The 9,975-nt window shown below is 45.3% G+C and overlaps 1 non-coding gene across 1 annotated transcript; it reads left to right on the plus strand.

Moving 5' to 3' along the window:
• Window positions 1-9,333: 9,333 nt before the first annotated feature.
• On the plus strand, window positions 9,334-9,406 carry TRNAT-UGU (transfer RNA threonine (anticodon UGU)). The gene has a single exon. It is a non-coding gene; the product is annotated as a tRNA-Thr (tRNA).
• Window positions 9,407-9,975: the final 569 nt, after the last annotated feature.

The raw sequence follows: 9,975 nt of genomic DNA on the forward strand, positions 1-9,975 counted from the left end.
CTTTTTTTTTCCAGAACTGTTCAAAAGAGCAGTGTTCCAACCATAACCTCTTGTTGCTTGCTTATTAATGGGCACTAGTACGTTCAATCTTGAAGCAATTCTGCTTCAACTGTAAAACTAAATGAAAATTTAAATTTTTTTTTCCTTTTTTTTTAAACAGGAAAACAACAGTCCACCACTAGCCAGATTTATCCCACTGCCAGAATTGCTCCCACCAGAAGAACAGCCAATTAAGCAAACGACAGGTGTAATTTTCAGTAAGTTTTTGCCTCAGGTTGCACTGGTGGAAAGGTCACCAGAGCTGGATGCCACATAGGTAAGACACATCTCAACCTTTCTTTTTGCCATCTTTGTGGAACATTGATACAGAGCTTTTCCACTGTGCAGAGGGAATGCTGGCAGGAAAACAAGAATGCCTCATAAACACACCCACAACACAATCCAGTAATGTCTTCACTGGAAGACTAAGAACATTTCATAGATAAACTGCGAAATTATTCCCTGCTTTGTAAGGTAAGACACATTTGATAGCTCAGAAAATATAAAGTCAGTGTAAGACCTAACAAATACCATACATGGTCTATAGCATGGATATTCCATGTAATCTGTATTTGAACTGCCCTGCTGATAGGAATGTGGTCTCAACATAAAGAATTTCATGCTCTGGGTCACAGCAGATGACCCAATTCTGTTTCAAGCCCGTATTCTAGTGAATGGAATGACTCCCTGTTCCTCTGTCCATTCTCAACGGGAATGACTGTGGAGATTTAAAAAAGAAAAACAAGCGGTACCACAAACAAGGCTTCCTGAAAGCAGCAGGACATCACACCTCTCAAAGAAAGACATCTTAGGAGGCACAGAAAAGGACTATGGAGTGGTACAAGCCAGACATTTCAGCACACTTCTGGATACCATGGAAAGCTATACCACTTAAATATGTTGCTGATCTGAAATCTAAACAGGCTCAGATTCATACATAAAACCTCCTCATCACCTCCCTTCAATCCCACTGGACATGTCTTTTATTTACCAACATCACTTGTAGACCAATTTGATTACCATTTATTTGGCAGAAGTGCCTCCGCATCCTGACCCTGATCACTTCTGACTTCTGAAATACGGACCCGCTCTTTCCACAGGAGGTGAATCAGTTCCACTCCACATTGCTGAAATCACTTGATAAAACCACTGCCCTTCAACCAGTCCTGGTTGGAGGTTACAAGGGAGTCGCATCTAAATTTACTCACATAGTGGCACAGCAAATTGGGACAAGCACTTCCCAACATACTAAAAGCATTAATACATAAATTGCCTAAATGAATTAAGATGCTTAAGGTATCTTCTCTACCCTGTTGCAGGTTGAGGCATCCTTCAAATAAGTTTTGTCAGGAGAAGAAGCTTTGAGACAGATCTGTCACATATGAAGGGCGGCTGCTGATATTTATGCCCTACAGAGAGGCTCACTTGGAGTTTGATTACAACACTCTAATGTTCTGAGTTGTGAATTACACTCAAGAACAACTTATCCCCTAATGCAGATGCGATTCTAACCTCAGCGGTCCCGTTTTGACATCCTCAGTGGTGCTTTTAAAGCTTTTGGGCACATGTGATCACAGATTCAGCTTGACAATTCTGCTTGAGAGGGTTTGTCAAAGCCATTAGAGTGCAGATTGGATGCCAGTGTCTGAAGGACGGGGTATCACCTGCATTAGCCTTCATTAGCTACACAGGACCTCAGTGATAGATACATCAGCACTATTATAGAGGGAGCTAATTTAAAAGAGACAAGCCTCAAACCAAAAGCTTTGCACAAAGCTTAATGAGAATCCTCAAGATTCAAAACATTTTCATTCATTCTCTTCCCACTCATTTTCAGCTCCACATGATGCGTTACATTTGGGAAAGCTGAAGAAAACAGAGAGTGCCCTGAGGAAGGCTGCACTCGCAGTATTCCTGCCCCAGTCCAAAGCAGGGGAAGTGGCAAAGGAGACAAACCCAATCACAAAGCCGAGCTGTGGGTTCAAACTTACTCAAAAGAAGGCAGGTTCAAGGGTTTGCAAACAGTTTGGTCCTTCAGAAGCAAAGGAGGGACTTAGTCAATTACTTACGACTTTAAAAACCTGACAATATTTCATCACCAAAAGCATACTCTGAAACTGTAGCACATCCCTAAAAACCAAAGGAGGTGAGATTCTCCATGCTCAGTGGGCAGGCTTATGGAAACAGTGTCAGAAGAGGAGCTGATCACTCAAAATCCGGCCTTCAAACCTTCCCAAAACATTGTTCAGGAAAGCTTTACAGCAGCAGCTATGGGAGGAGAGGTTTCTGCCAATTACTAGCCCAGGTACACAAGAAGATGGGGGCAGGATATTCCGAATTAACTGCACAGAAGAACAACACATGTCTGCTTTTTTGACTTCAACCCACCAACTGCTGTCTGTAGCAGCAAACACATGGCAAAATGAGAAACAGAGCTGGGAACAAACCCATATTTTCAGTTCATTTACTTTTCCCCAGCGAGGGGCAGAAATCACCTAGCTCCAGTTATCATGTCCAGCACTTAAGCAACAGTTGGCTTTTCACAGCTTATGTATTATTTTTTATACAAGCATCTTTCCTCCATCTACCTTAAGAGAGCTCCAGAACGAAGAACAATTTATTCCTTAATTAGTCTGCCTTTGGGACTCAGTTGTGTTCCACAGGAAAGGGAATGTCAACACTTGAAGAAGGTGCCAGTGGTTGTGCAGGTCTGTCTTTTTTTTTTTCCCTTCCCCAGTAACTGAAACCCAGAGCAGACCCACACATTTGAGTCTCACTTGGGTAGCTGCATCCCCAGTTGAGCCAAATATTTATACCCTTGCAAACAGGCTGAGCCAAGAGCCCCCACATACGGCAGCACTGGCCACACCGGGATACATTCCCATTTTCCTGCTTCCCACTGAGTTGCAAAAGGAACTTAGCACCTGTAGCTTTACAGCTGCTTGGAAGAAACCATCATTAAAAGTTTATTTACTATAAAACAAGGCTTCTGATGCTCTGTTCCCTGCATTTAAAAATGGCAACATAAAAATGAACCTGTTTATTATTATTTTTTTTTCAGATGGAGGGAGTTTTGAGACATCCTGTTGCTACATTTTTATTCCATTGCAGCCCACTTGAAATCATCAGTCTATTTTTACACTGATAATAATATGACTTTGTATTTATAGAGCACGCTACAAACAAACGTATCCGCCATCCCTTTGGGAGGCTGGGAGGGAAGCGCTGGACACCGATGGAAACAGGGCACAGGGTTAAGTAGCAGAGTCCAAATCAGAGTGAGGATGGGGCCTCTGATCTCCCGGTTCCTCTGCCTCACACTCGTTCCTAAATTGTCTGTTTTCCGAAAAATTTTAAGAGCTTGCTTGGAAAATATGCTCAGTACATTTTTAGCTTGGTCTTCCTTGAAAAAGGGTCCTTCTAACCACACTATTTGCCAAAACACACCCAGGTATCTCTCAAATCTGCTAAATGGTTTCAGCCAAATTGGAGAGGATTAAATACCCTTGATGGTGGCCCTACATTTTAGCACTTTTTGGAAACAAGTAAGAGAGCAGAGTCCTTCAGGTCAGCATCTCCAGAGAGGGAGAACACAGCTCCTCTGCATTCTGCTTGGCAGCATGAACATACATACATGCGTATGTACACACATAGACACACCACATGTTTAGGGACGGCCCAACCAGCACACACACAGCTGTGGGTGTGCTGTTTTGAATGAAAATGGGTTAATTTTCTTCACACAGTTAGAAACCTTTATTTTTCATAGCTAGCACAGTAATCATTTTACTTAGTTTGAGAACAAGCAGATAACACCCTAGCACAGAGTTAATGTTTTTAATTGCTCCGGTCTGAGAGCCAAGGACATTCTGAGCGCTCTGCCCACAGGTGTGGGGCATTGAGGAAGGGGGGCATGGATGGGCAGAGCTTGACTGACATCCAGACTGATCCATAAGAGTATTCCATCCCATTGGTGTCCTGCCAATTATTTAAGGAGAGTTGGGACCTTCCAGTTTTGCGCTGTTCTTTTGCTTTCTTGCTCTTGCTTGCTCTGGGGCACAGCCAGGGGAGTTCGGTCAGGATGTTTAGCTCAGCCTTCTGCCATTTTGCAGAGGTCTCTGGGCTCTTCTGCCTTTTTCCTCTTCTCTCTCTCTGGGATCGGCTTCGAGACCAGGTGCTGTTTCCTAGGACTGGCTGCTCAGCGTGTTCATGAGAAATTGCCTTGAGTATCTTTTATTTCTATTTTATATATATATGTATTTACTAGTAGTGTATTAGTATTTTGTTATTTTACTAAACTGTTTATCTCAATCCAATTTCTCCCTTCCCTTTTGATTCTCTCCCCTATTGGGAGAGTAAGCGGCTGTCACGGTTATATTGCTAGCTCAGGTCAAAACACGACAGTGGGCCACCTCTTGCCTACTGTGTGGACTTCTATAGGGGACAGACAAGGACAAGAAGCTGAGCAATGGCAGCACACAGCTTCCAACGTGCCATCTCTTTTGGGCAGCTGGCACAGGTGACACACAGACCAGGGCTGAGGGGTACCATGCCGCGTCTACAGGGAGCTCCGGGGAGGCTCAGCACGGTTCAGGGGGTGACAAGCACACCTAGCCAGAGGACAGAGCATGGCGAGACATGGACCTTCTGCACCCACCCGCTGGACAACAGCTGGTCCTGCTGGCGGCTCCCAGAGGGAAAGTCCTCGTGCCCTCCCAGAAAGGCGAAGCGCTGGGTGATCTCTCTCCACCCCCGCCTGGCTGGGCTCCAGGAACATCTCTGTCTTCCAGGCAAAAGCCAGGCTTGGCCAAGGCCTCTTCTGCACTTTGAAGAACGCTATGTCCTTAAGCTAAGACACAGGCCTCCTAAATGTTTTTGACAAGGAGGAGATCCTTTTGATAGTAGCATAAATAGACATGACTTCTTTTTAATCCAAAAAAAAATAAATATTCTAGCTCTTTCTCAAACTATGTAACTGTCATGAGAACATCTTTCACTTGCAGCCACATTAGATTGGAGCAGGTAGCATCTTGATATTCCAAAGATGCTAAGGATTATCAGCTACCTTATTATCATAATCAGAAACACTTTATTACAACAAATAGCTTCAAATGTGATCTGGATTGGAGAAATAACTCTGAAGCAAACAAAATTAGATTGCTCCTTTCCTATTTCAGGAAGAAAAATACAAAGCATTTGAAGACAACATCTCTTCTGCTTGGATTCCCCACATTAAGAAAAGTGCATAGGATCTATGTTCGCTTCAAGAAAAAAACAAACACAACTGTATCGTGTTCCACACAGGAGAGCATGATGAGGCGGAGACAGAACCATTACCCTGGAGTACGACTTCTCCACAGAAGAGTACTGATGCCCAGATATGAGTGATGAGCACCGCAGCACCCATTACATGAGCTAGCTGGTCTACCAGCAAATGGAGATGCATGGAATGCGATTGTCTTTACATTTCCCTGGTGTGATATGTCACCTTTCTGAATGAAAAAAAAAAAGAGAATAGCCTTCAACAGCATCTTCTCGAGCCTCTGCCACAAATGTTGGAAAAATCACAGCAAGTTATTTTTACTGATTTTTTACCTAGTTCTAGCTCATATTTTGCATCCAGTGTTTTAAGGACAAGTGGATCGTTGCTGTGTAATTTGAAGAAGAATATTTTCTTAAAGGAGTGATTGGGTCAAAACGGCAGAACAAGCGGACATTTCCTCAGGCATATCTCAATCAAACGGGACTTAAAGCTTCACATGCAGAAGAGAAAGCAGGCCTCAACCACAGGTTGAGATACTTCAATACCTCAAATACCCCAAGGACCAGCTCCAAGAGCCATCCAAACTCAGCAGGAAGTGTTCCCCTGATTTTAATAACATTTTACTCAAAAAAAACCCTTGCATTTGTATAAGACAAAGGACGTGCCAATTAAAATGAATATAACAAACTGTGACACCTTTAGGTTACTACAGAGTTTCTTTAAGAAACAAAACCAACAGTGCGGAACCTGTAAAACAATTAAAACCTCCAGAATGTGTCATTTCATAGAAAGACTGGAGCTGTGCTGCAAGTCCTTTCTCACAGAGGTTGAGAAGGAAAGGCAAGCATGCCGGTTTTGCTGATCTGTACTTCTGCTGAGATAATCCCAGGTGCACTAGGCTGCCCCTGGGACGCAGAAAATCAGACGTGAAGAGGACAAAGGCAGGCAAGCCACCGCAGCCTCTCAGGAGACACACCACATCTGCACAGAAAACTGTCACTGCTAGTTATTCCATACCGCTGCACCCCACAGCTGGTAGCTGGTCTGTGCAACGAAGAACTGGATCCTGCACAACACCAGTATAACTGGACTCAGCAGGGAACCGCACGGCAAGCCAGGCAAAGGAGTTTAGAAAAAGACAATACTGTAATATAAGAGAATTTCTAGGGGTAATTCATGAACCAGCTGTCTGAAGAGTCATTCCTTTGGTTCGCTTCTCCTGCTAGCATTTGAATGCAAGATATGGCAATAAGATCATATGGAATACGCATGGGATTAGCTCATTGCTCTTAACAACGAGACGGATGTAAATTCACAGCAATGCTGTTGACATGTGCAGACTGACGCCAGCTTTACACACAGTTGAACACATGTTTGTTCAGCAGGGCTGTTAAGGACAGTCAGGGAGCTAATCAAGGACAACCACGTCATTTTTTTAATAAATGCCTTGGTGCGTGTGCAAGACTACACCTATTCTTACACTAGCCACCCTGTTTTCTAGCTCGATGCCCATCCTCGGTGTGGGGAAGGTCTAGGCTGCATCATTCAAACCCTGCTGCTTCTTAGCAACTTTCCTCAGGAAGGGGAAACTTTTCTGCGTGCTGCTCCCAATATCCTTCAACATTCCCCCCTGCTTTGGGAGCAGCCATCTTATAAATCTCTTCTACATGAAAGAAAAAGCCAAACATACAAGCCAACATATAAGCCTCATACAAGCCAGGCTGTTTGCAAAGGGGGCTGCCTGCTTGCCTTCACAGGGCTGTTACTAAACAGTTGCTGTTAGCTCCCCGCTTTTATCAGCATCAATTCGCTGAACCAAATGAAAATAATACATGCTTTGGAAAGCCCTGATTTAGCAAGGGGGACACACAACGCAAGTTTAACCTTACTGCAAATCAGCAGAAATGTTACAGAGCATATATATATATATATATGTGGATCTTTACACGTCTGGCACATTTGTAAAGGCAAATTGTCCTACAGATTTTTTTTTTAAAAAAAGGAAAAAGAAAAAAAAAAACACCATGGTAAAAATACACTCAGCATCTCAGCATTTGAAATCTGTTAAAATAGTTTGCTCATTCTTTCACGCAGTGCTTAGGTTCCATCTAGTGGTATTCAACAGCAATAAACAGAAGACAAGATGGGCATTTTCCTGCCTAAGTGCTTCATTTTCAAAATCTGTGTGTCTAGTTGCAGAAATAATCATAGAGTCTTCTTTAGACATATCATTTATCTCACCACCTCCCTAAAAATTCTCTTGGTCCTCTGATGGGAATCTTCCAGCTATAGTTATTCTAGTTTAAACACCTGAAGCAGGCTCTGCGCAAGCAGCAAAAGGAATCTGGAAGGCGGGTAATCACAGCAAGTTACAGACTTTGCACCTCAGTTAACAAACAACAGTGACAGGCGGCATCATCACAGAAAACTTGATTTCAACACTGTTTCAGAATATGTCTCGCCCTGCAGCTCAGCTCCCTTAGACTGATGGAGGCAGGTTTGTCTTATAGCAGGAAAAGTGTAAGACAATTCTTTTCCTACCTACTTTAAGGTTATATAACAAGCTCTGGTTATGTTTCATCTCCCTGAGGCATTAGCAGAACACTCACCACAGAGACTTTGGTCCTCTCTGGAAGAGCTTTCCCAACTCTAAACAGCTGCTATCTTCAAAGGGAATGGAAAAAAAGCAACAATCGAAGAAATACAAAACTTAATGAATTTAACAGCTGCCACATTAGAGGTCAAAAGCACATATTTTGAAGTCATTTTAGTGTTTCACATAAACAACAAGACAGAGTTCACGAGAACTGATCTAGTTTCTCCACAGATATCATATCCATTTAAAGAGAAGGTGAAGCTAAAAAACAAGAAAAGGAAGCTGCCTGAGTTCCTTATTTGTGGTGTGTGAGATGGATGAAAGGCCTTTAGCTCCATAATGCAGCTTTTTCTATCGATTCTCATTTCAAGGAGCTTGACTTCTGGTCACACCGAGTTTGCACCCAGCAGATCACGTCTGCTTTTCCAGGACGTGACTCCGCTGTGCCGCACAAGCGCTCAGAGGTGTTACCAAAGAGCGGAGTCCCTCCGTTTCCTCCTAAACTTCCATAAAGCGGGGCTGCGTGTGGCAGACGGGCTCTTTTACGCAAACAAAAAGATAAGAACTTCCGTGGTTGCAAACTTATTGCTCCGTAAAGATGAAAAGAAAAAACTAAGGCTACACAATGCCTGCCTGGCCGTGGGGTTCATACCCTGGTCAGCCTAGACGTATGGTTTATTTTCAAGATCATTCAACCCGTTTTTCTGCAAGTTATTTCTCAAAACCTGAGAAGACTTGTGACACCAAGTTGATTATAATCTCCCCACTTTGGTTTTGGTTTGGTTTGGGGGTTTGTTCGTTGTTTTGGTTTTTTATGTTGCACAAAACCACACTTTGTACACAGCCTTACCTCCCAAAATCTTGGATCACCTTCCACGGGGGGCGACTCTTGCCTCTTTCTCAGCATGGAGACACGGCAGCGATCCTCAGAGCAGCCCTCACACGACCCCAAATTCGACACTGGAGTTACATCCACCGCAAGGGCCGTTTTGCTCCAAATTTGCAGCAGGTGCGCCCGCCCCTCGGTGAAGGCGGGAAAGGGGCCTGGGTTACCCTCAGCCGGGGGGCTGGGATTTGGATTCACACATTTCCTCCACATGGAGCGTTTCCTGGTGGAGGAAACGGGGCCGCATTTCAGGGCTGTGAGCGGGGGAGCCACAGGGGAAGCACCCCCAGACAGCCCCGAGCGGGCCGTGCCACCCCCGGCCTGCCCGGCGCCGAGGACACCCAGCTGGGGCTTCCACAGCGTCACCCCTGCCCGCACCAAGGCGGGCCAGGCGGAGGGCAGCGCACGGCTGCTGCCCGCCTGGGTGCTGCCGTGAGCGCGGTTGTTTTCGCCGCCGCCGCGCTGCCGGTGCCCGGGAGCTGGTCGCCTCGCAGGAAGGAGGCCCGGGCAGCGCAACAGGAGCCGTCGGCAGAAAGTGAAGTGATAGGTGGCTCCATAGCTCAGTGGTTAGAGCACTGGTCTTGTAAACCAGGGGTCGCGAGTTCGATCCTCGCTGGGGCCTCTGCAGTTTTTCACTTAATCTTTTGTTTTTCCCTCCCCCTGAGCAAGCGGGAAGTTTCGCTCCGCAGGCGCGGTAGGGGTGAGCCGGCGGTCACCCGCGCTGGGTGGGTCTTTCCCCGCCGGCCAGAAGCGGGAGGGTGCTGTTCTTTGTGTCCCGCAGGGTGGCGGTAGGAGACAACGCAACGCAACGCGGGAACTGCAAAATTATGTAATTTGCTTCGCCTCCTCCCGTGAGGAGCCTGAGCCAGACCCTGGCTCTGCAACGCAAATCAATCACAGACTGGTTGGGGTTGGAAGGGACCCCTGGAGATCATCAAGTCCAACCCACCTGCTAAAGCAGGTTCACCCAGAGCAGGAGGTACAGTATCATATTGAGGCGGATTTTGAATGTCTCCAGACAAGGAGACTCCACAACCTCTCTGGGCAGCTTGTTCCAGCCTGTTGCCTCTCATCCTATCATTGGGCACCACTGAAAGGAGTCTGGTCCCATCCTCTTGAGATATTAATCATAGAATCACAGAATAGTTTGGTTTGGAAGGGACATTCAAAGCTCATCCAATCCAACCCCCC

This window comes from Columba livia, chromosome 3, assembly GCF_036013475.1.
Source record: "Columba livia isolate bColLiv1 breed racing homer chromosome 3, bColLiv1.pat.W.v2, whole genome shotgun sequence".
NCBI lineage: Eukaryota > Metazoa > Chordata > Aves > Columbiformes > Columbidae > Columba > Columba livia.